The 27,447-nt window shown below is 42.3% G+C and overlaps 1 long non-coding RNA gene across 1 annotated transcript in view; it reads right to left on the bottom strand.

Moving 5' to 3' along the window:
- The window catches only part of LOC109292039, a 28,110-nt gene extending 4,494 nt beyond the window's left edge, over positions 1 to 23,616 (bottom strand). Inside the window, exons 1-2 of the long non-coding RNA XR_002096026.1 lie at positions 23,055 to 23,616; positions 1,543 to 1,690 (exon numbers count right to left, since the gene is read on the bottom strand). This is a non-coding gene — a long non-coding RNA (uncharacterized LOC109292039). The remainder of the gene's footprint in view (positions 1 to 1,542; positions 1,691 to 23,054) is intronic.
- Between the last annotated feature and the right edge of the window lie 3,831 nt (positions 23,617 to 27,447).

Raw genomic sequence — 27,447 nt, 5'->3', positions numbered from 1 at the left:
AAACCGGGGCCCCCCCCCCCCCCCCCCCCCCCCCCCCCCATGGCAGCAGGGCACATTGCAGGACTGTAAGGAACTGGCAGCAAATTTGCTCCCTGCATGTATAGATACCTGCCCAGAAACCCTTACTGTGCAGCATTTTACTGCATAGAAAATCTAAGATGGAGTAAATGCATGTGTAGACACTCCCATTGATTAAGCCCTAAAAGATCAAATCCTAATCCCATCACTTGACACAGGCAGGGTGAACAGTGCCTGGGTGTGAAAGAGAAGTATGTATGAAAGCATTTCTTAAAGGCCACCAAGTAGATTTGAAGTCATTATCTAAAATACGTTCTAGCTTATGACCACAGCTGGTATCACAGGTGAAAAAGCCAAGAGAATTTGCAGAGTAATAGGTGTTCTGGCTGTGCCTCTGCTTTAGTTTACTCATGCTTCATCTCCCATACTTGAGCTTTGTACCATGCTAAGTACACAGCCTGCAATAACCCTTCAGAGACCTGCCTGAAATTGCATTTTGGTTTATTTGTTGATAGAGCCTCCTTGACATCATATGCAGGGACAGAGCCTTATCCTAAAGACCTGTTATTGGATTTGGTTAAGCTGCATGTTCTAAACTTCAGCAGTTTCCTGTGAAGTCACTAGGATTTCTGCTAATAATTTCTCTCAGTGGAGTTGGAGGCAATATTTGAATACTGTATAACTTCCAGGTTTTTTTGTTCAGATGTCAGTATCGGCTTTAGGGCTGGTTTTTGACCAAGATGGACTCTTTGATTGGTATCTGATTGATTTAATATAAGCCAACTCTTGTTTCCCTGGGTGTCCTGCTCTCCAGAGAAATGTACATGTTCACAGCTGTATTGCTGCACTGAAAAAGTCCCATTGAATTACACAAATACAGACAGTGGCTCTTAACAGTTAATGCCTTTCTCCTTGCTGAGTCGAGAGGGTTTATCAATCAACCAAAAAGCTGGTAAGAGCTGTGTACTGCCCAAAAATATCAAGGGCCAGTGGAAAATATGGCAAGAGGCCAAGCAATTTTAAGAAGCACAGCTCCCCAGCCATCTTCCCTGTGTATGCCACACATCTAACAATGTTTAGGCAGGAATAACACAGAGCCAGAAAACTCATTGCAGGCCTGGAAATGAGGAATTAAAAATAAGCCTGCAACTAGAGTACCCTTCAGGGCAGCCTGGGAGATAGCTTACTTGAATAAGTGTTAACTCCTCAGCTACTATATAATGCCTTGGGAGCTGGCACTGCCTGAACATAAATTTCAAAAACAAGAAACAGTGATTTCTTGATGAATCAGGTAAAGTGGAAGTTCAGAATCTAATTCCACAGGTTCTGTGAGCATCAAAGCTCAGGAATATTTTTAATGAACAGGACCCTTAATTAGTCATTTTAGTTATCTTATCTTTAATTCATAATTACTGTTTTGCTGTTTTCAAAGCTTTTATCAAAGGAAGCAGGCCATTGTAATTCAGGATGTAGATTTTTGTTTAGAGAAATGCTTTTGAACTAAATATTTTTAAACATACTTACATTTAATCTTGGATGTCTGTATGTTATTATTTTATTTATTATTTCAGAATCTATTGGAAAACCTCTGAGGTCAGTTATTTTCAGCAACAGTTTCTGGCAGGTAGTGAATTAAATTGGTCTGAGAAGTCACCTTGGAAAACTCATCTCACTGGAAACACAAAAAATGAAAAGGAGAATAAAAGACTGATGCAAAAGAAAAAATGGTGCTTTTCAATACTCTCTCTTTAACATTGTGATTAGAGGTCATGGATATCTTTATATTCTGAGACCTCTGATTTTAAGGTTAAAGAAAAGTCTATGGGTTCATTTGTCTTTACTAAGTAAGGTTCTGATCTTACATGTCTCTGAGTGAAAAGGCAAACTTAGGAAATATGTGCCTTTGTGACTATAAAATACAGACAACGGTGTAAACTTTATACAGTAGCTTATTGAGCAGATGGGAAATTATCTGGATATTACTTGTGTTCATATGATCTTGGGGGGAGAGAGAATATAACGGGTAAATATATATCATGCAACATTATTAAAAATGAAATGAAATCTCCAAACAATTCACACCAAAAGTGACAAAATATCTACATTTCACACCTTCTCCTATTTCTTGTATTAGTCTAGTTCCAAGACTTACCCAGCACATGCCCAGCTTGCAGAAAAATAGCAGCAACATTTCTGTTTATTCTAGAATAAAATTAACAGGCTCATCCAATGAACTTACAAACACTTTTTAAATCAATGGAATACATTTTTAAAAACAGACAGATAATTGCCATTCTTTTCAACATTTTTTTCTCTCGTGTGTTTGAAACAAGTAAACTAAGAACTAATTCCGTGTAAATCTGTGGAGTGCACACTTGCTTTCTTGCTCTCCCCACCTACCCCTCTCTCCATAACATAACTCATCATTCAGTTTCCCAGAATAGATGCCATGGAAAAATTGTCAGTGTTGGGGATTGGGGATGGGTTTTCAAAAGTTTTCATTCCTGTACCAATTCTACCACTGAGCTTCTTGACAAAGCTATCATGAATTTGTATAGAAACAGTTGGGCCACTATTTTTGTGTTTTTTGAGAATTCCTCTCTAGTCATCAGAGTCATACCTAATGAAGTGTTACTTCTCTGACTCCATGCTTAACTGAGCAAAAGAAAAGACTGTTCTTTTGAGACTACAAGAGGGGCGCATAATCTGACCAAAATTGCAATAAAAGATTAAGGAATAAAGAGAGCCAGAAACTAAGCTAGCATAAACACTGAAGTCCATAAAGGAATAAATGCTGCTTGAGGACCTGGCCTCCAGTGTTTGATACTTTCTGGCCATGTCTGTGTGCAGCAGACTGTGCAGTTGTTACTGCACAAGTACTGTTGCCGCACGAGTACAAGTTATTTACAGAAGTGCAATGCATGTGTAGAGAGTGATGGGGCTGGCTGGGGCACAAGGGGGCCACTGTAGCCCCCTTGCCCTGTAGCCCCCTTGCACTGTAGCACCCTTGCACTGTAGCACCCTTGCACTGTAGCACCCTTGCACTGTAGCACCCTTGCACTGTAGCCCCCTTGTGCCCCAGCCAGCCCACCCATAGCACATTGAGCTGGGGGGAGCAGCTCCAGGCTGGCAGGCAGACCTCCAGGGACTCCTGCCAGCCAGGGCAACACTACCCCAGCTCAATGTGCTGCAGTCCTGGGCACGGATGTAAATGCTGCACCCACGAGCAATAAACTCCAGCAGAAACTGCACTACTGTGTATTGTGTTGTGCTAACTGCACACATTGATGTGCCCATAAAGTAGTGAACTCTCTAGTATATCCTTCCAATCTTTGCAGTGTTTTTGTCCCGAATGTAGAAAAGTTGTGCGAGTCATACGATACAGGAAAATTGGGTCTGTAGCTTAAAAGGCTAACTTCTCTTTGCCCTTATGCATTTAAGTTTCACAACAGGAACAACCTGATTCTTTGGATGAAGCAGAAGAGCTGTCAACTGCCAGAAGTGATGTTGAATGCCCTGCTTATGCTATTACAAGGACATTTTTTAAGTATTCTGTTGGTTTAACTGCTCACATTGAAGTCAATAGAAGTTTTACCCTTGACCTCAGTAGGAACAGAGTTAAGCCAATGCTGAATGCTTTGAAAAACCCACTGTTATCTGCTAGCTCACTCTGCAGAACAATTTGAGGTACAGCTGTTCAAAAACCATTGGAAAAATCTTGTAAAAAAAAATCAAAGTTGTCTGCAATTTTCAGACTTCAAAATGAGTCTAAGTTCCAAGTAGGAATAGTGATGGTAACAATATCTAAAATAATTTATCTAAAAAACACTTAGGCACATAAAGCAAGACGTGGGCAGACACTGGGAACGTAAGTACAAAACCGATTAAAAAAAAATATCTTGGAAGAGGCTGTTTAAACTCATTGAACTTTCCCTAGGTCCCTGCATTTATAGCAGTTCTGGTTATCTCCCAAAGTCATATTCTGATCAACTAGGCATGCAGGTACTGTACTGATCTACATTCAAGATACCACTTGGAAAATGTCAGTTCTTAGCTTGTACTTGTTTCTTGACTATAGAAAAGTGATAGAGCAATTCTTCTGTTACAAAGAATTCAGAAAGACCATAGCACAATGTATGACACTATGGATTCCTATTTGGAATTCCTGGGTACAAATAATGTGTAGGTGCCAATATTGTGTGACACCCACATCACCTTTAAAGAAATCTTATGACACTCAAGAGTATCATAGCACACTGGTTGAGAATCACTGATCTAGAAACTTCTCGAAGAGCTGTAAATCTCCTGAGGGCCCAATCCAGTAGGCATGCTCAAAAACACATTGGCAACATTCAGTTCAGCTAAAAACTCAGTGACTACTTTTCTTCACAAGGGGATCACCACTGGCCTTTTATACAGTAGCCTAGCAGTTAGAATTGAAAGTTGGAGGTCTGGGTTCTATGCCCTCCTCACCCAGAAAGATTTAAATCCATATCTCCCACTTCCCATGAGAGAGCCCACATACTGGGCAATAGGCTAGCTTTGAGCAGGGAGGAAGGAGGATGCCTGTTACACTGTTGTGTAGTGAAGAATATGAAAGTCATGGGGGTCACAATGGAAGCATGTAAGAAGGATCCTTGCCCAGTGATTAAGGCACTAAACTGGGAAGGGAGAATCTGGGTTCTCATATCTAACTCCCTGGATTGTTTTCATCTTGTTAATGAGAACAAGTTATTAGTACGGCTGTGCAAAATTTTGCCAACTGTTTCATTTCAACACTGTTTTGATTCGTTTTGAGCTCGAAACAGTGAAATTGAAATGAAACGAAGGGATTCAAAACAGCTTCAAAATGAAACGAGGGCCGCTGAAACATTTTGAAAGTTCTGAAACATTTTGAGTTTCAAAGCTGAAGCTGGTCTTGCCTGCAGGGGAACAAAGTAAGGAGAGGAAGGAGGAAGAGGGAGGAAGGACTGCTGTCATATACAGCGTGACTGTTTGGCTGCCTGAGATGCTGCTAGTGCTACTGGGCTGCTTACTAAGTTATTACCTGTTGCTGTTTAAAGTGGTGGACTGGACTGAGGCTGTAGGGGAGGAAGAGACCTCATTGGGGCACTACTGTGTCGTGTAGAGGCCCCAGTGCCAGTGGGGGCATGCTTTAACACACACACAGAGTCACAAATGTCAGGAGTTTTGCTTGTCAGCAGCTCAAGGTGTAGTTTCCCAGAAACCCCTACACCTGTCTCCTTGAAACTTGGCAGTCTTTGTGGCCTCAGCAGGGGGTAGCATCCCTGCTGTTTTCACCCCCCACCCCCGTGCCTTCACGTGTAGAAGTGACACAAGTTTTGCTTTCAAGACTTTGAGGTGCAGTTTCTCAGAACCCCCTGCACCTATCTCCTTGAATCTTGTTAGGTTTCATGCCCTCAGAAGGGGCTGCCCTCCCTGCTGTTTTCATCCAAATCTGCCAAAAATGACAAAGTTGTAGGCAATTTTGTGATTCCCCATAATAGTCAATGGGCAGAATGTCAAAACAGCAAAATAGTTTCAACAAAACGAAATGGAACAGTGCTTCGAAACGAGACAAAACTCCAAACAAAACACTGTCCCATTGAAATGTAAGTCAAAATGAAATGGTGCTGTTTTGCACAGCCCTAGTTATTAGATATAAAACAGAATTTTGTTATTGACTTTTCATGGAAAAATGTGCAACAGCCCTAGTTGGCAGCTGTACTACAAGTGTTATCTTTAGGCTGAGTTCAATGCTATTTATGTGAGTTGGGCCTAGCCACTATCCCACCTACAACAGAGCTTATAGGGGAGTTAGGCACACTTAAGTTCTCTATGTAAATTGGTTCCAAACATGCACAGAAACCATAGTATTGATGGCTGGGGCATTTTACAGTCCAAAATAAGAGAACGTAATGTTTTTAGGCATCTAATGAGTTTGACTATTGGCACACTGTCAACTTAAATTACAGTTTCAAATTTGTGCATGTAAATTCCACCTAAATTCTGTTTAGTAGCCATTTTGAATCCTACGCACTGCAACCATAAAAATGACTATAATTAAGTGCCTTGAAGTAACAAAGCACTGTAGTTAGGTGTGTGTTGTTTTGCAATATAGTGTGAATGATAATGTGAATATACAGCTGTTGAAAGTAATAGCTCTCTATTGATGCTAAGTATTTTGCCATTATTGTTACAGTCAGTAAAGCTCACAAGAGTCATTCAATGTAAATTCTTATATTAAATGTTTATAACAGGTTTAAAGAATATGAAAACAGTTTTAATGATAACAGTAGTGAGTGATGTTAATTCCTCAATATCACTGAAGCAGTCAACCTCCTCAACCGATTGACAGTTTTCCATACAAGACTGTTAAATAAGGAGAAATAGAGAGACACAATGGGGAAGCAGTATTTCATTGTCCAGACTCCCAAGATAAATTAAGACAGAGCATGGTGAGGGAAACAGGAAGTTGCTATCAAAGTTGTAGCAGGTTTGGAGTATTGTTGTAGCCATAACCTGAAACCAGGCTTGAGGAAGGATATTTTTCTCAAAAATGTGTTTTGCTTTTGTTCAAATTATAGTTTGTTTTTATATAATCAACCCCCCCGCCCAACCACCACCCCCACCACCCTCTTGTTTCTGTTGGAGCTTATCCCTATTTTTTAGAAATTCTCTCTTGGATGGCTTGGATGAAGAACCATATAAAAACTAATAGGCTTTTACAAAGGGGGCCTGGGGACTGATTTATAAGAACTGAAAACTTAAGACTCTGACCCTACAATCTGATGCATGTTGGTGGTGCCCAATGGAAGATAATGTAAAGGCAGAACTGGAACTTTTAATATTTAATGCAGTTGTTCCCCAAGTTTTGTCCCAATATTGCCCTGTATGTTTTATTAAACATGCAAACTGTTAGTGAGCACTTTCTTTATGGCTTCCAAAAGCACTAGATGAAGGGGATAAGGATAGTTCTACCTTGCAAAAAAGAAGAGGAATACCGGTTTGTACAGGGAGTGTCTACACCTTAGGCCACACAGAACCCTTCATAGTGCTGAACTCCTTTTGTATCCCTGCAGAGATGTGCTTAGAGACAGACAGTGGGTTTCTGACAAGACTGATTGATTCCTCCTCTCAAGATGGGGGGATGTATGGACTTCAGAAGATACTGCAGCCCTTGTATGTCAATAGCAGCTGTGTAGCCTGAAGAAGTCATTCTGTCTCACCAAAAAATCTGTGGAGGCAAGCCCATATACTGTGGCTGAGTACATAGGGAAGCATTTCCCCTTGATGAAATGGGATCTTGTATAATTCTGTTCTTTGTTTTATATATAAGGCTTCTCTTTAAAAGTTAGACATGAGTAAATCAATTGTTTTCTTGAAAAGCAAATTCTCCTAGAGGAATTGTTCAAAACCTCATTCACTTCAAATTAAATTCACATCTTGGGTTTAAAAAACTGAGGATATGCTAACTTTGAAAGAGATCAATCAACAGGAGACCACAATCTTCTGCATTTGAATCCCATGAGACAGCACAACTAAAATGAGTCCCTGTTTTGTTTTTAAACCAGCCTCCTTTCTTTGAAGTTGAGCTCCTCCTCCTGCTGCTGCTGTTACTGGTAAATAATGTATGCCCTTGTGTTCCAAAAAACTAGGCATCCATCACAGCATTCAAACATCACTTACTTTTCTGGCTCACAGCTGTAGGAATTCACAGTGGTCCAAGGCAATTTTCTTCCCTCAAATGTGCTGCTCTCCTTTTGCTTCATATACTTTCACAAAAAAGAAACCCCCCTCTACACATGTGCATGAGAGTCTTGCAGATTTGTAGTTGAGCTCTGATATCAACACCAGCCCATCTGATATGATGGGGACTTTCCCATGGCTGGATTCAGGGCTGTCCAACTGGTGGCTCTAGCACCTCATGAGGCCCATGAGGGGTTAATTTATGGCCCCTGGAGTCCCACCCAGCCACCCCTCACCCCATTGCTCCAGCTGCACTAACAGCTGGGATCTCCAGGTTCCCCCTCTCTCCTTCAGCTTCCACTTACTCTCCCCACTTTGGGGTAGGGGGAGAGAGGAGGAGGAGGGTGTTACAATGCAGTACAGGGCCCTCGTGTGGTGTGGGGTGGGGTGGAAGAGGAGTCTATGGTTGCAGAGTTGAGAATGAGGCTGGCATGTCCATATGGTGTGCAGCCCAGGGGCCATGGCTTGTTGGACAGCCCTGGCTTGACTGATTATGCTGCAAGATTGGGGCCTTCTCTTCTGTCTGAATCTTGCCTCTCAGTAGCAGATCCATGGTCTCAGCAAAAATACAGACCAAAGAAAGAAAATTCAGTTGACTGGCAAAGTTATTTGTTAGTTCTGATCTCACATTAACACTTGCAAATCCAGCCTAACTCCATTGAAGATTATATAATATGTCAGTTTTATACAGGTGTGAGAACAGATCTGATGTTTGTTCTCTGAACCAAACCACAAAGTGGAAGGCAAGGATATAGATGTATTAACATGTTTTTCCATTAATTTCAATGGGTGTTGGACTAGGATCATAATTGTATGTATACTGCAATATATTTTAATGCCTGTCCTTACTGTATCTCTACTGCAAATGAGTTTACGTGAAATCAGCAGCTGTGAAAAGCCATGTAGAAAGCCAGTGATGATTGGTAATATATATGTATTGATTTTTCTTTTTAATTATTTGGACTACATAAGCTTACCACATTTTCTCAGATCCTTTCTCCTTTTATCACATACTACTGTAGTTTTGTGGCTTACAATAGAGTTTCTACTCACTTGTTTGTTACAGGCTAAAATGGATGGATGTAAATGGCCCCCCTTCAGTCCCCCTTGCAAGGAAGAAGGGGAAAGATCCTGTAAGGATGATTACTGGCTGAGGACCTCACCACTCAGAAGGATGTAAAGAAAAGGCCTCAGCAGTAAGATGCAGAAGGGCTTGGACAGTGGAGAAACCTGAAAAGATTAGAAGGGCAGCCGGTACCATCCAGGGCTTATGCAGAAGACAGAAAAGGGAAATTTAATAAAAGGACTTTGCACGGAAGACCAGCCATAACAGGCTTTGAATCAGTAGATTCCCTGTAGTCTCAACTCTGAGAGTCACCCAACCAGCAAGGCTTCGCCCAATGCTTGAACATGTCAGATGAGTGGGGAACTTGGAATAAGAGGGGGGACTTGCTTGAAATGGGGACCATAAGGCCCGCACCATGTCCAGAAAAGGGGGCAGCATTGAGTTGTCGCAGTGGTCTTAAGAACAATAGATCCTGCAGTAAAAAGGAATCGGGCCGTATTGTGACTCGACTGTTATGCAGTCACCTTTTACACACATGATCTTATATTGCAGCATGTGGAAGCTAACCTGCAGGAGCTTAGCTCTTGGGGAAAGAGGGGTAAATTATCTCAGGCTGGCTTCCACTTTCACAGGTTAAACAAGCAAACAAGAAAGTTACTGCAGAGCAGATAATACATGTGTTCATATTTTCATGTACCCATACCCTTAGAAATGGGAACTGTGTTCTCTTTCTGAATGTTAGTAATAAAAGGATTTAAAACGAAATAATATCTCATTTATCTAGAAATATGAAAACAAAATGAAAAGCAAGTAGAACCTTAATGGGGTTTTTTTCCAGATCGGAGATGGGAGGGAGAAGGAGGTCTGTTTCCATCTGCTGCAAAAAACCCAACCTGCCCCTGGCTTAGACTGACGTTGAAACGAAGCAGAACATTTTCCCTTTAGCAAAGATTCTTTTTTTGTCAGTGTGTTGAGTTTCTTTTGCTTTAAGGAAGGTAGCAAAATGTAAAGGAATTTCACAATATGTCAGAAGTCTGAAGTCTATTAGTGTTGGATTATTGGGAATTGAGCAATTCAAAAAACAGCTCTTTGAAAAGAGCAGGTCAAATGAGCAGTGTCAATACTCAACTATAGATCTGTCACTGAGGAACAGAAAGATCCTTTGTTGTAAAAGCCTAAGAAAGTAGCATTTGGACAGATCCAAATTCCACTGAAGTCAATAGGAGTTTTTCTATTGACTTCAGGGAACTTTGCATCAGCCTAAAGTTGGCAAGGGAAAATGTAATCGAAACACAGATCAGTGTTGAATGTAATTAATGTCCTTTTGGGGGAAAAAAGCCCTTCTCAAGATTGTAGATGGACAATGTGAGATTATGACACACTGATCCTGGTAAAATGGAAGCACCCTCTTTCAGAAATATGTCCTTAATTTGGCTGAGTATAATGTCCTTTACTCTGACTTCCCACAGGAAAAAAGTATGTCCCTCTTTACTTGCAAGCTGTCAGTCATGCAGCAATGAACATAGACATGGTATGAGTCACTCTTCTTTCAGTTCTAATCTCTGTTCTTAGTGACAAATGAATCACAAAAAATCTGTTTCTGACTCCTGAAATCTTCTGTCTGGGGAAAAAACATTATATATAGTGTGTGTGTGTGTGTGTGTGTGTGTATAAGAAAATGATGCTTAAGTTACCCCATGAAGGCTACAAACAGACATCACATTTTATTCCAGAACAAAGTGCAATTGTTCCGATGTCCATATCCATTGCCCTAAAAGAGATCCTGAAAAGGCTCACAGGATAAGATATATTAACAGCTTATCCTGGGACACTGCACAGTGTGTCTGAATGGTTATCCCAGGATTACATTACTGAATCAGTAGCAGAAAAGCAGTAGTGCAGTCATTCATTCACTAACTCTGATTAGAAGCACAATGAGGGTACATGCCAATTCAGGACATTCCTGTTCCAGGCAAAGCACAACTTGTCCAGGGACAAATGCAACATCTGTTCCTAGCCTAAGAGACAATAATATTTAACATGTACACCTGCTCACTTAAAGTGATCCTGATCCTTGAATATTTTGGCAAGACAGTCGTGGAAAAAAAATTAATGGATCCTAAGGGCCTGGAACATATGAACCACTTACTGAGAAATAAAAGCAGGTGTGGCTTTACCACACACCTGGTAAAATATGATAACTGCTAGTGTGCCCACCTTCCCCCAAGATAAGTGAAAGCTAACCCATGGCAACTTTAATTTGGGCTGTGCTACCATGTTTCAGTTTCATGTTTCTGCCATGGAGTGAGAGCATGTGCATAGTGCAGATGTGAGGTAATGCCTCACCCCTTTTTATTCAACAGAAAGTTGCTTCTATGTCCATATCCTAAAATAGTGAAGACATGAAGTGAATGATCTTCTATGCATATCTGCGTAATTCAGAGACATAACCTAGCACAAAGGCTTTTATCCCTAAACATTCTGTTAGCTCTCTGAAGTATGTTAAGCTAAGATATCCTCTAGGCAACTTCTCCATCTGGCCATACATCCATTTATTTAAGTTCTCATACAGTAATATCTAAGCAATTATTGATGTCCCACTGGTCTTCTTGGTGTGTCTATATACGTATATAATCTTGCCATACAGCTGTAGTAGGAAGCCAGATACCTGGGGCATGAGCTCTACAGAAAACCAGAAAGAGGAAGCAGAGAGAGTTGTTCTCCTTATTCTATCCTTTCAAAATTGAAAGATGTTTTTTTGCTGTAATCCTGTGCCATTGTCTCTTAACAGTGGAAAAATATTGGTTTTTAGATGACACTTTCACTGTTCAGTTCAGCTTTAACTTCACCTTAAATTCACTCTAAACATTTTACCTATAACGTTTACAGTAATACTGAAAAGTACTGCAACTAAAAGATGCTAGGCCTTGTTTACACACAGATGTTGGACTGATTGTAACTATTTTTTTAGGGATGTGACTTCTGGGAAATACTTTTCTTGAAATAGATAGACCAGTGCACAGTATGGACATGGTTATATGAGAATTCAAGGGCCTATAATTTTCATCTTATTCCCCTTCTTGTTCAAGTATAGTTATGCTAGTATAAGTCACCTTTCTACTGTCATATTTACATCTATGGTAAAGGGGTGGTGTCACTTAAACTATACTAGTTCAGTTAAAACAGTGCATCTTATGTATATAGATAAGGTCTTAGAAAAAAAAAATCCTCAGTTCTTCCTCCTGCCCTTCACCAGTGCTGTTTCCACTATGTAGGGTCTTTCGCATAGCAGATGAGTAAAAAAAAAATGTAGATGGGTAAACCAGAAAAAAAGTTGCGGGCAGGAGGTTGGGACATTTGTAATATTCAAAACTGCTTTTAACCAAGTTTCTGAAATTGATTAAACTTCAAGTTGATGATGGCCGTTTAAGTAACAAAAATACAGCTAACAAATAAACATCGCTGGTTACTATGCATTTATTGGTAGGCATTTATTTTTATACTGCACTTGTGAATAAAAATGTACAAAGGGAACGTTACAAACCTTGTAATCACTGTGCTTTGCACTGGCCATGTCAAATAGTCTCTCTGTCTGCTAATCATACTGCAAGAGACTCCTCATAGGGGAAGGAGAAACAGTGTTTCCATTCACACTTAGACTTTCGAAAGGCTAACTTACCTTGCCCCTAGTAAGACTGTTTAACAAAAAAGGACTTGGCTGCTCAACACAGTAAATTATTGTTGTGTAACTGCAAAAAGATTGATATAGCATAGTTTAAGACATCACAAGATGGTATATCAGCACAAATATGAAAGCCTTAAATTATAATATACCCACTTTTCATGTCATCATTATGTACCATCATTCACAGAGGTACAGCACTTGAATTCTTGCTGAACTCTCTGGCACGTGCCCATTAGACACATTTACTGCCAAATATATGTTCTCCTTAGTAAGCCCAGTGCTCCCATTGTTACTTAGGAAAACATGTGACCTCAAGCCAGTAGTACCTTCAGAAAATAATTATAAAATTACAACTGAAAAGAAAGAAACAGAGGATTATGCCATTGTTGCATTTCTCACTATGCAGTTCTCACTATGCCATTCTCTGAAGACTCATTGGGTTTTTTTAGGTTAACAGCAGCAGTTTGAGGATTTTTTCTACCTATACCTGCTCCACAGTTTTGATAACACACAATTAAATACGTATTGTGGTGTGTACCCATTTGGGGGAGAACTGTTTCACCTAGTGCATGACCTAAGTGCAGCTTGCAACCAACTCTGAGTTACCCTACTAAAATATAGAAGCTATTCTACCACCCTCTCTGGAAGCATTAGTGCCCTTGTTGTAGAAAAAGGATTGCCTTCCAGAAGTGGTCAGATGTCTCTAATTCCTATAATAGGAACACTTACAACCTAGAGGGGATAATGAAAATACTCCTATATGTTAGTCGGTTAATTCAGAGTTGGGCACAAGCTGCACTTTACTTGTCCACTAGGTGAAATATAATTATGCCCTTGGTAAATAGTACAGCTGTGAAAATTCTATAAATACAGTAGTTGAAGCATAATACAAACTTGAAAGCTCTTAGGATTAAAGTGATGCAGTCTATCACTATTAAATTCTATGCAATATAAATAATCCTTAGAGTAGAAATATTATATATTGATTTGTACTGAAATAAAATGCAACACCCCCCAAAAAAACCCAAACTTTTTTATTATTATTAGCTAAAAATGTAAGTAACATTTCTTTGTTGTTCCCCAGATAAAATTATTTCTTTTCTAAAAATAAATACTTAGCTTTTGGTGATTTTTTGAGGGGGTTTTCCTATCTAATCTTTAGGCTTTATCTGAGGGACTGTAATTACAGCGTGTTGGAACAGATTCCAGCATCACATGTATTAGCATCCCTGCCTGAGCTGAAAAATGGCAGCGGGGGCAGTTTAACTAAAGCTTGTTCAATGACCTTTAGTTAAAGCACCCCCACTGCCATTTTTCAGTGCAGGGGAACTGATACACATGATGCTTCAGGCACTTTAATTACAGTGGCTCCCGGAGTACTCTCATAAGTACTTAATGCAATCAGAATAAAGTATAATCTAACATCAACAAACTTTTGAAGTTTAAAATGTCTGTAAATACTGTGTCAAAGCAAAAGTTCTGCAGTAGGTTATTATAGAATCATAGGACCGGAAGGGACCTGTAAGTTCATTAAGTCCAGTTTCCTGCCATGGGCAGGAAGCTATTGGGTTCAGATGAGCTGAACAAGGTGCCTGTCCAGCCTCGTCTTGAACACTTCCAAGGAGGGTGGCTGCACTGTCTCTCCTGGGAGTGTGTTCCATATTCTGCTGACCCTTACAGAGAGCAAGTTCTTTCTTATATCTAGCCTGAATTTACCCTCTATTAGTTTATGCCCATCGGTCCTTGTCCTCCCTTGAGGTGCCTTCCTGAAGAGTTGCTCCCCTAGATCTTGATGTTCACCCCTGAGGTACTTGTAGGCAGCTATCGAGTCACCTCTAAGCCTTCTCTTACTCAGACTGAACAGTCCCTGTTCCTGGAGTCTCTCTTCATAGGGCCTACCCTTCATGTCCTTGACCATATGGGTGGTCCTTCTTTGTACCCTCTCAAGCTTATCCGTGTCCTTCTTGAAATGCGGTGCCCAGAACTGGACACAGTACTCCAGCTGACGCCTCACTAGTGCTGAATAGAGAGGGAGGAGCACCTCCCTGGGTCCGTTGGCCACACATTGGCTGATGCACACCACAGTTCTATGTGCCCTTCTGGCAGCCTCATCATGCTGTTGGCTCATATTCATCTTCCGGTCGATCGTGACCCCCAGATCTCATTCAGATGCCGTGCCAGCCAGTGGACCACCACCTATTGTGTAGTTGTGGTGAGGGTATTCATGCATCCCCAATAATATCAGGATGACTGATACATAGTAGCATTTTTTTAATTAATTTTCCAACCAGAACTCTATCAATCGATACTAATGAAAACATACTTTTCAAGTTGATAAGCAAGCTACCAAATTAGAACTCTTAAAATAACAGTAAACTTCCATAAAACATTGTCAAAGCAGCATACATTATTCCTGATATTTAAACTGCATGCTTGCATCTTGCCATATTCATACCTTACAGTAAACCAGTGCTATTCATGAGGAATAGGTTCTTTGTTTGTAAACTTCTCGCTGTTCACAACAGTAATAATAATTTCAATTAAATAACTCCAATTTGACAGCCATACCATCTTCCTGACTCCAGTGATGCCGTTATTTCAACTTTATTCTGACAACACTGTAAACAGAAACTAGTTTTTTTGTTTGATATTGCTTTGAATTCCATCATGTGTAGCGTCACATAAATCAAGAACCAAATTTGACCCATTTGGGAGAATTTAGGAAGAGCAGGAGGGATACCAAACTCTGAGCAAAAACAGAAGAAAGGTATTCTTATTTTTATAGTCACTTTGATATAATATATCTGCATTTACCTAGATGTCATTCAGCAAACATGGCTTATTAAAAGAGCTCCATCTTCTGGTAACTAATAAGAAAGGACCCCTTCATAGATCTGTGTGTGGCAGGGAGGGGAAGCTGAAGCTTAAAATCATTTACAAAACTTAATGAAAAATTGATCCTGAGCAGCAAATGTCTGGAGTGGCATTCCATGGAGACTTTGTGACATTTTTGTGTTACAGTAATTTGTTACTTGTTAACCTTGACTTCTAACCTTTTGTCAGGGATCCTAGTAATTATTGAATTAAAATAAAAGGGCAATATATTTTAGCAGATTTGAGGAAGAAAAGTAATACAATACACAAAGAGTAACAAAAGGAAAAGGAAGATAACATATTGTTCTTTTTGTGGCAGGGCATATTCCTAGCTAGATACATATTTGGGGTAGACCAAGGCCTCTAAAAAATGTTCTTTAGCTTTCAGTGAAGAACAGAAGTTATGTTTAAGAAATTTATGATTTCATGTATTCCTGGTCAGTCTATCTGACCTATACACTTATAAGGTACCCACACAATCTACAAGGAACCGATTCCATGAAAGACCTGCATTACCCAATATTCCCTTGATTTTACTGATTTACAAGCACTTGTTTGCCTCCAAGAGGGGATGTTGTAACCATGCTAAGGAAAACTATACTGGTCCCCAGGAGTCTCATTCCAAGATCTGTGGATCTTGACAGCATTTACAGGATGGTACAATGTCAGAAGTCAGATGAGAAATTACACTGAAAATCTTACTGCTCATCTCTGGTAGATACATAGGCAAATATTAAAGGTCTTGTAGCACTTTCTTGAAACTGTGATGGTATTAGAAGAAACTAGTTTAATTAAGACAAAGGATTAGTGAACTGGGGGGGGAAGATCTACAGCAGACAGACAGAAAGACAGATAGATGGAAACAAACAGACAGGCTTCAGATCAAAAGTAACTGAAGCTCTAGTTAAGATATTGGAGCCTTATTCTTCAAGCAGCCCTGTGCTTGGGGGAAGCCCTATTGAAACTGGGCTGACATAACTCTGGTTGTAATGCTAGGGCCTTAGAGAGCACCTGAAAATGCTGGTAGCTAATAATTGCTTTCAAATTAAAGGCCTAAATATTGAGAGCTGGAAGTGGAAGATTTGGAATTTTGGGACTGATGAGCTGATATCCTATTGCAGGGAATATAAATCAGGTAACTGATTGTTTACATTCCCATTTCACCATTACTAAATAGTTTATTGCTATTTCATCGTTACTGATTAATTGCGTGTTCTGACAAATAATATGAAAAGTGTATTTTCAAGTATTAATTTTTTACTCCTCAACCTGTAATGAAATTAAAAAAGCAGACAGGAAAGAATGTATCCCTGATGATCCATCAGATTTTTGTTATTTAGATTTTTAATAATTTTTTGTTAATTTGTGTCTGGGGCAGTAATTACCAGATTCACTTTTTAAAAAAAAGTCCAATATCTTTCAGTGGTATCTCTAAAATCACAGCTAAGTGTATTACATAATTGGCTATGAACTGAGTATGGCTAACCTTGGAAAATTAGAAGTAGTTTTCTTATCATTAGAGCAGTACAGTTTGGGATCAACCTTCCAATAAACGTAGTGGGTCAAAAATCCTAACAGGTTTTAAAATGGACCTTTGATATGTTTATGAAAGGGATTATATGAGGTGGTGTCTGTGACAAATGGGAAATAAACTTAGTGACCCAGGAAATCTTTTCCAGTCATATGTATCTTTTTTATACAACACATAAGGCAAAGGTATCAAATATGAGGCCCCTGGACCAGATCTGGCCACAGAACCAGTGTCTCTGGACTGATGCTCCTGGTGGGTCTCTGAATTTGTGAGCAAGGCTGGGGGGGTTGCTGTGGAATTAGGGGTCATGAGGCCCCACTAGGTGTTATCATGGGGGGTAGTGACGGTAAGTGAGGGCCAATAAGTTTCCTTGGCCTGCTGATACTTGATCCTCTGCTGCTTCTCTGCTGCCTTCACCATACCCCACTACTATCAAGTCTAGATTCAGTCCTGCAGTTTGGATCTGGCCCAGAGTATGTGATAAATTTGACACCCCTAACATATGTAATCATGTATGCAATTGGGAATCTGCCAAAATTGACTTTGTCCCTCATCCTGTGCGGCTCCATGCCATACACAACAGGGAGTACCAGATAGTTACTCTCCACAACAGTTATGACCATACGTCAGTAATATAAAGCGTTACATCCCAAATTTTCAAAAATGGCCACAAATTTAGAGTTCCCAAATATGCATCTTAAATCTGACATTCAGAAATTATGAGCACTCCATAAACCCCCATGCACTTCAATTCCAGACTCCTAAAATGAAGTCTGAAATTATCTCCAGCTGGCTAACTAACAAGAGTGGGAACCAAAATCAATGGTAAGTTTTGAAAATTTTGATCTAGGCACAGTCATCTCATAGTAGATCCAAGTGCCTTATATGCTCCTCCTTTACTCTCTAGACTACAGGTAAAAAATAAGTGAAGCATATGTGATGAGTAGAAATAAGGAGACATGAGTTTAAGTTTGACACCCCCCTCCCCATGTAAATGTAAATCTAGTGTATACTTAGCTCATCTATGTGCTCCCATACTCAATTTTACTCTGCTGCTAATCAAGTCTACCTGGCACCTGCATGGAAAACCTCTGATATATGATCCTGTTCCCCTTTGCAACCTGTGCTTCTGATCAGCCTTTAAGTATGAACTTTTACAGGCAAGACTGTATAACCACACAAAATAGAGCATTGCAGTGGCGACACAGAGGGGGTGCACAGGGGTGCACATGCACCCTCTGAGAATGCTGGTGCACCTCTTGACAAGCTACACTCCCTGCTTAGGCGATGAGCGGGGAGGGCAGGCTGGAGTGCTGGTGCCCACCCTGCAAGCATCGGCCAAGGAGTGGGGGCAACAAGTGAAGTGCTGCTGGTACTTCCAGGAGTTGACGCGGTTTGTGAGACTGGCTGTGGGGGAACCTCCCCCCACTGGTTGCTGACTGGTCACTGGGAGGATACATGCCCCCTCCCCCCAATTCAGGTGGCACCAGTCACCCATGGAGCATCAAACACTTCAGAGGAAAAAAATGTTAGTTAGTGCTTCTTTGCTGTCACATACAGGCTGGTATTTCATTTTACATATAATATGTTTCGGTGTTTTGTTAACTAGTTTTTCCAATGATTCCTTATAGTGAAATTGCAAATCCAACGAGTAGATGCAAGTACAATGTCCTTTGACTAAGGCTCAAAGGAATCTGTAATACTAAGCTGCCTAAAAGTCTGGTTCTTTCTGCATTTTTCTTCTGTTCAGGAAGAAAAGATATCCTTGGGCTTGTTATAGATTTCAAAGTTATTCTTTTGAATCTTCTTGAAAACCTCTCTGAAACTGAAGATGCTCAGCTCTAGCTTGCCTTAGGTTCAATAAGTTTTTTAGAGGTATGAGAAGTAATGAAATTTTGACCCATCTGATTTGGGATTCCACCTGTTCCACAAGCTCAGCATTACTTTGATCTGAGGTTTCAGTTCAAGCCTATCTATAATAATAATAATAATAATAATAATACTCTTGTCCTACATTATAGCAGAAAAAGGAAAAACTACTTTTATTAAAATTGCAAATCATTCATTATATCATTTAGTCCAAGCTTTCTCCAGCTCTTGCTTCTCACACTGAAAATTATTAGGTTCTGTTTCTGCCGACAGGTAAACTTTATGGAAAGTCTGATTAAAACTGGTTTAGCCATTTCTGTGCATGGTGACAGTAGGGGAAGAAAAATACATCTTTCCAATATAAAAATATTCTTGTGTTTTTACTGTGTTAGAAATTTTTGCTGTCAAAACTAAGAAGGCATGAGAAATGAAGCTGTGCATACCCTTATTACAAAGGAAATTTCTTTTTTGATTTCATCAGGGTGCAAAGGTCTGAAAGCTGTGCAGATGATTATTTTCATAATATTGACTTTATTAATCAATCTCTTTAAAAATCTGTGGTACCACTGGATTAAATGGTAGGACCCTTGGCTCACTTCTTATATTGGAATACACCTGACATGTAACCTTGGCCAATTTGCAGTATCTCTTTTTCCTTGCTTACTTTGTCTTGTTAGTTCTTCCATTTATGCGCTGCAGTAGCATAGGTAGGAGAAAGCAGGAGTGGCACCAGACCCCATGCAGATATAAAAGGGATACCAAAACATGTCCTGAAAACCCCTTCCAGCTGCTACAGCCACAGCACAGTGGTCCTGCATGGCAGTGGCAGAAGCTGGGGTCTTTGAGTCTTTGGAGTGAGGTAAGATTCATTAATACCCCACTTTTCTACAAGCTGGGCACAATATCCTCTATCTTCCCTCCTCCCCTGCCCCACCTCCACTTTTCCCAGGGCACCAAAATAGCCACTACAGTTGTGCAAAAAGGCTGTGTTTCATTTTGGTTTCAAATTTGGCTGTTTTGGAGGACAGTGAATCATTTTGGTGTTTCAGATCTCTGTTCTGTTTTGATCCAGCCAAATGTGTTTTGGGGTTTCGATGCTGTTTCAGTGCTGATTTGGAGATTCGGATCAGCTGAGGAGAGGCAGGCACAGTCGGGCGGCCCCAGGTTCTCCCACAACTCCTCCAGCTGTGCCTTTCTCTCCCTGGATGTGTGTGGGGGGAAAGCCCCATGGCTGCCCTGCCCAGCCTATCCCCTGCCCAGCCACAGCCTCCTGGCACTTTAAAAAAAAAAATGCTCCACACTCAGCAACAGTGATCAGGGCCCCTGAGGGCTTGTGACAGAGCAGTGGGAATCGCATCCCCCACCCCCCCTGTCTGGCACCCACGTGACAGCTGTCCCGTTGTGCAGGTGCAGCACATCTCGGCAGGGGACTGCTCACTGTCTGGGAGCGGGGGTGGCTGGGGCTGCTCCGGCTGACAGGTGGAGACAGCCCAAGTGGCAGCAGCTCCTTCCGGCTGACACCACCACCACGGCCAGTCCCAGCCCTGTGATCTTGGCAGGCACCCACACTGCAAGCCTCAACCCCATGATGTGTCCCACGCCTGCTCCAGGCTTGGTCGCCAAGGCTCAGTAGCAGCAGCACAGGAGAGAAGCTGCTGGGCAGCATGAGGTAAAATCACCCCTCCCTCCTGCTGATGGTGCTTCCTGGTGTAGCCCCCACAGACCCCGTACCAGGCTGCCCTGCATCTACACTACATCAGCGCTGCTTCTGGGCTGCCTGGTGGGGCAGAAGTGGCAGCACAGAGCAGGTGCAGGGCAGCCTGGCATGGGCTCCAGGAGGCTACATCAGGAAATGTCAGCAGTGGCAAGAAGGAAGAGACTTTTTTTTTTTTTTTAAGTGCCAGGATGCTGAGGCTGGATGGGAGCTGGGGCCAGGCAGGGCAGCCATGGGGCTTCTCCCATGGCACCCCCCACTGGGGCAGAGGCAGGCACGGCCAGAAGAGCTGCAGCAGAAGCCCTGTGGCTGCCCTGCCCAGCCCCATCCCCTGCAAAGCCCCAGCCTCCCGGGACTTTAAAAGGAGGGCTGTGGAGCTGTGCCAGACTATTCCCAGGGGCACCTCCGAAACATTCCAACACATTTCCAAAACTTTTTGGATGGTTTTGTTTAGTTTTGGAGATGTTTTGAAACCTTCCATTTCATTTCAGATCCAGTGTTTTAGGCACCCAAATGGGCCGAAACACCTCCAAAATGAAACGGCTGCTGAAATTTCACACAGCCCCAATAGCCAGCCTCTGGACTGTCTCTTACAATCTAAGCTAAGACACTGAAAACTTTCCCAGATATTAACCCTAAATATTTTATCAGGTATTTGGCTTCACCTTGCTTTCATGTAGGAGAAACCTTAGCACTAGGTAGAGGGCTGTGGGTGGTCAGGGATTGCTGCTGGCCGCTGCCAACACTGCCAGCAACATCTGCAGATGGCTGCCAACCCCTAGTTGGCACTCGCTTTGCCACTTCCCACTACCCCCTTGCTGCCGACAACACTGGCAGTGTCTGCGGGAGCTCCCTGTTTACCGCCACCATGCTCCTGCCACCGCCAGTGCCACCATGCCCCCCCAGCCGCCAGGGGCATGCGTCATTCATGGTTACAGCCAGTGACACTTGGATTATCCATGTCCACAGACCAGGCCCCACCGCCCTCTGTACCCATGTGCTAGGTACATGAAAGCAAAGTGAAGTCAAACACCTGGTAAAATATTTAGGGTTAATACCGGGGAAGTTTTCAGTGTCTTAGTTCAGAGTGGTTCCTTGCATTTCAGCAATTAGTTCCAACTAAGTCTGTTACTTCACAACCTAAGACAAGGGTGCTGTTGTCTGATGATTGGGGCTCTTGTGATTTATGAGCAAGGGCAGAGAGTTCTGAAAACAGGAAAGTTGCCTTATTTAGCTTTGCATTTGAGGGTTTAAGCTGTATTTAGGGACTGCAGCAGGAGACAATGCTGGGTTTCCTTTTGTTTATATTCTTTTAGTTACATGAGTATCCTTACTCTAAACCCCAGAGAGGACTGGCTAGGTTGGTTATGTTTTGCTGGGAAAAATTTGTGAAGTTACTTAGCTGCATGACATTGCTCCTGCAAGCAGATAGGCTATTGAGTGCTCTCAATATCCAGGAAGGGTCTTGAGAAAAATGATAGGAAAAAAGAAAAAGTGTGAAAGGGCTAATTCATATAGCAGAATGCTAAAAGGAAGTCTTTAGCCAGATGAATAAGTTGTTTATAAAATCAACTGTGAACAAACTGTGACAGCTAGAAAGGAGAATAAACCTCTCCCAGTGAAGTACATAGAGTGGCTCTATTTGTGTAAGGTGCTTCTGTGTTGTCTTAGAACTATATTATCTGGGCCACTTACTACAAGTCACCTTCTCTCCTCCAAAGTTATTTATTTCATCTCTATTAATGAAACTGTATAATAAGAACAATCTTATCACAGAAGCTCCGTGGATGTTTTTGCAGTGTATCCTGCAATTATATATTGAAGGTGATGAAATAATAGTATCCTTTGATGTATCTTCCCATATAGGGACCTGCAAAAGAAACCACTTGAGTCTTGAAAAAGGAAAACTAAAAAAGCTGTTGGCAAATAATTACAAAAAAACTAGTTAAGATTAAATTGCCTAAATATTCCTTCTGTCACATGCTTAGAAAATTCATACTGTCTAAAGAAAACCAACAAAGATCAGTGAAAGGTAGGAGAGAGAGATGAGCATCTGGAAAGAAATAAAAACCCTACAAAAAGATGAGCCTATTGTTCATTATACATCATTTTAATCCATATTTTCTTTCCCCTGCTCTTCTTATGCCTCTGTGTAAAGGATACATATTGCAGATAAACTGATTAGAAATAGACAGATGCTGCAAATAAAATGTTGCATATCTGAACAAAATAAACATACGGCTGATGCCAAGAGAAAATATTAATTTGTCAGTAAAACGTGTAATTGTAACTCACCACAAATTTGGCAAAGAAGCAAAACACATTCACACACAGGAAATCAGTGCCAGAAAATAAAACAACTAAACTGAATAAGACAAGTTACACGCCATCAACAAAGTGGCCGGCTGCAGCTGCATCTTGAGCTCCCTGTCTAGCAGGGACTTGGGGCCAACCCACAGAGTTTGTTCTATTTTTGACAATGGCACATTCCTCCTGTGAATTAGATTACAGAAAAATTATAGCCAGAAAACAAACTGGTTGCACTTACTTCAAAAGAAAGGCGTGTCCTCGCATTAGAAAATGGGCACAGCTGAAGGAGGAATCTGCAGTTCCTTTAAAAATAAAATTTGACTACATTTTCCTGTCCTTTCCTGGTTTAAAATATAGATCAAATGCTAACTTAAGTATAGAAAACTCCATAGATGAAAAAGCACTCAGGAGATGGCTAAAAAATCTCCCCTATTTATGTAATGGGGTCAGGTCTCAAACCCATGGAAAGGGAAAGAATTTATTTTTAGAAACCCTGGCATTTTGTATGATAGGAATGGATTGGTTCATTTTTCTCTTCTTCAGGTGGAGAGATTTGTGGCCCAGACAGCTGGATGTGGTCTGCCGGTAATGAAATGCCCTATTATTTGTAGGGAAATCAACTAATTATTCCATGAATCCTATAGTTTTCTTCCCTTCACTGCGCTCTCTCAGGTTTATCTGCCCACCTTTGTGAGGTTATTTCAAATAGCATGTAATCATTGACTGCTCTGTTTATGAGTGTCTCATACATTTTCCATCCACCCCCTTCTGAGTGGGGTAGAATTCACAGATGGAATTAATGCTGCTGTTTGCAACATTTACTTCCATACCCATTTCTGTTCAGGACTCCAGCAGACTAGGAGACAGTTGAAAAGAGTGAGTGCTCCCTAGACACATACTCAAACCACTGAGCCCTGACCATCCAGAAGGATTTATCATGTAGTCAGAGGAGAAAAAAAGTGATGAGTAACTCTAACTATTCTTGTACCATTTCTGGGCCTTGGAGTAAACATTGGAACACAAATGAATTAAAATGATTTGGAGCACCTCTTGGTTGATGTTTTACCTTTCATTTAAAATGCCTTAGGAAGTTGGAACACAGATAATCAGGCTACCACAGATTTCATGCTATCAAAAGGAATTCTGTTTTTTCCCCAAAACAGCACAGTAAAAGGACAAATAGGGATGCCTCCAAGCAAGAATACAATTGTACAATGTTTGAACATTAATTACACTACACAGAGCACTAATTTTGGTCAGCAGTCAAATCCTAGAAACTATCCTTGTTGTCTGATCTGTAAAGCAAGATCCATACTGTACGCGAGGAGCAGGCAATTATCTTGGCTGGAGGGCCGCCTAACAAGTTTTGGTGAGCTGTCGAGGGTTGCAAAGGTAGCCCTGCCTCCTGGTTGCCATCTTGGGACTGGAAGTTCTACCCCTGACCTTTGCCACCGGGACTCCCTCCCCTTGCCCTCAGAAGTACTCCTTTTCTGAATGGGGAATGGGTTTTGCCATCTTGCAACCAGAAAAAAACAAATTATATGCTAAAAATCAAGCGTCGACAATAGCATACTTCAATTTTATTTTTAAAAATATTTTTGTCTTGATTTGTGTGTGTGTGTTTTGTTGTGTATATAGATGTGATTGCATAATATCTCAAAATGAAGTCTTAGTCTTGTATATTGTGGGGGAGTGTGGAGGAGTGAGGGGGTAAGGGTGGGTGGTTATGGTGTTTGTGGGGGGCTGTAGGTGTGTGTAGCTGTGTGTATGTAAGGTGTGGCAAGTGTGTGTGGGTATGGGGTTTGTGAGGGACTGTGGGGTGTGTGAAGAGGGAGGGTGGCTGGTACATGTGTGGGGGGGGTGCATGTGTGTGGTGCTGTGTGTGAGTGTAGCAGTGTGTGGGGCTCCCCCCAGAGGTGCATGGGTGTGTGTAGTGGGGAGGGTGTAGGTGGGTGTGGTGTTTGTGGGGGGGTTGATTGTGTGCAGGGGAGAGGGTGGTTGTGGGATTTGTGGGGGAGGGTTTGTGGGTATGGTGGGCTGTGCATGGGATCCCCTCATGTGAGTGTCCCCAATCTGTTCAGCCCCTGCCCCCACCCTGCAACAGCCTGGAGCCCACATGCCCTGCAGTGCCCCCCTGCTACCACCAACAGCACACAGCCCCAGTGCACCCCTCGCCTGCTCCAGACGCACCTCTGCTGGAGCAGATCAGCCAGAACCCAGGCACAGCCGGGACCTGGACCACTCCGCACCACCCACAGGTGGTGGGTCCTACTGGCCCCTGGGCACACAGCGAGGATGGGGTGGCTCCATGGCTGAACTGCCTTTCTAGGCAGCCCAGGTGGCAGCAGCTCCTTCCAGCTGCTAACACCACCGCCCCCAGCCCCAGCACCATGGTCTTGACAGGGACCTGCACAGCATAGCCTCAACCCCATGTGTCCCGTGCCTGCTCCGGGCTTCCCTGCCTAGGCTCAGCAGTGGCAGAATAGGTGAGAAGCTGCTGCTCAACATAGGTTAAAATCAGCCCCTCCCCCTCATGCTGCTGGTGCTTCCTGGTTTAGCCCCCTAGAGCCTGAACCAGGCTGCCCTGCATCTACAGCACATCACTGCTGTCTCTGGGCTGCCTGGCAGGGCAGCAGTGGCAGCACAGAGCAGGGCAGCCTGGCATGGGCTGCAAGAGGCTACATCAGAAAATGTTGGCAGTGGCAAAGGGGAGGAGCCACTTTTACCCCATGGTGAGTTTCTGTCCTGTGCTGCCGCTACTGAGCCTTGGTGGGGAAGCCCAGGGCAGGTGCAGGGCGCGCAGGGCTGGGGCTGTGCAGTACAGATCCCTGCCAGTACCACAGGGTTGGGACTGGCAGTGACTACAGCTGGAAAGAGCCACCACCACCTGGGCTGCCTAGAAAGGCAGTCCAGCTGCAGAGCCACCTCAGCCCCACTCCATGCCTGGGGGGCAGCAAGATAGGGTCTGCGCCAGGTGGGACCAAGGGACCCACTGCAGGCTGGACGAAGACCCACTGTAGGCTGAATCCAGCCCGTATGGAGGATTGCGCTCCACTTTTTGCCTAGCTGCAAAGCTCCATGCACACTGAGAGTTTAATCACACCCACAGAATAAAATAACCTCATCCTTTATGGACTGGTTGATCTCTTTTTTCCTCCTGCCACGACTTTGATGCAACAGGTATGAAGATAAACAGAGTCTTGAGTGACAGAGTTGTTACTGTATCTGCAGTTCAGAAAACTGACTCTTCTTTGCAGGGCTCCACCTTACCCAAACCCTGCCCTTACCACACCTATTGTTTCAGTTGCATATTTATTAAGTCTCTTCTAAAATAACACTCTCAAAATATTCTGTTCTGTCTCTCTCTCGGAACACTCTTGTTCTTGGTCACTTGCCCCATTCTTCCCCGCACGGGTCCCAAACAGACCATCGTATAGTTCAACTCTGTCCTTATCTAATGTTGTCTGAGTATGAGGGGGTCATCTCCATACCTAGTTTCACTTCTCTCTTTCTCTAGATTGCCTGGAATGTATCCAAAGTCCCCCGGAATCAGTCACATACTGGGTTGTCTCTGTGGTCTTCTGTCTCCCATTTTGCTGGTCTTTCTTTCTTTGGGACTCTTCTTCTGGTGCCCTCTCTTGGCTGTGTGATGTAGCACTCACACATTCACACAGATCTTCTTCTGTGACCTTTTTTTCTTTCTTTGGGAACCAGCTCCACATCCAGTTCCCCTTTAATTCTTCCCAGCTCTCAGCTGCATCTCCCACAGCTGTCACTCTCTTGCCACTTCTTTCCCCCGCCCCCCCCCAGCTCCTTTTTTTCATTTGGGTCTCCCTCTCTGTCATCAGGGTTTCTCTGCTCCACTCTAGGTTCATTGCTTCATTCCCCATTTCCCATGCTCATTACCGAGGTAAGTTCCTCTTTTCTCTTCACTCCCTTGGAGCTCCATGACAGGGCAGGTTTGCCCTGACACACACACCTATTATGGTATGCCCAATAATTAGTAACTAACTACATTTTGGGGCACAATTAAGGGAATTTAGCCTCACCGTGGGTGCATCTACAGGAGACACTATGTCAATGTAGTGCAAATTATGTTGATGTAGTTCATCGCTACAGCAACACAGCGTCAGTGGGCTGTAACTATGACACCGTTGCTACTGCACAGACGCAGCGAGCTACTGTGCAGTAGGGTCAGAAATTACCTTTGCACTACCAGGACTGTGCAGTACAAACCATGTATAGATGTGCCCAGTATACAGTATATTTATACTATAGTTTTATGGAATGAGTGAAAATACTATTTATGTTATATTGTCACCTAAAAAACTTAATTAAAAGACATCCAGGAAAATGCAAAACTACTATGTGCAGCATAGTCGCATGTTTTTGTTTTGTTACCTCAGCAGTGCACAGTAATGTCTGCTTTGAGCACACATTGGCCACAGCTGGGAAGGTCATTATCAAGCAGCTTGTGTCCACTAGCTGCTGTTGGGAAGGTGTGGATATTTAAGCTTGTGTGTGCTGAATGTACTCTGACCACTGCTAAGGATGCCATTGCCAAGGAGCGTGAGGAAACGGTGGGAACCTAGTGGCCATTACTCCATGTCAGTTGTTAATTCCCAATAGAT

Source organism: Gavialis gangeticus, unplaced genomic scaffold (assembly GCF_001723915.1).
Source record: "Gavialis gangeticus isolate Ggan-Ray unplaced genomic scaffold, GavGan_comp1, whole genome shotgun sequence".
In the NCBI taxonomy this organism is placed as follows: Eukaryota; Metazoa; Chordata; order Crocodylia; family Gavialidae; genus Gavialis; species Gavialis gangeticus.
The sequence above is the reverse complement of the archived record's forward strand: the minus strand, read 5'-3'. Positions and strand labels throughout refer to the sequence as shown.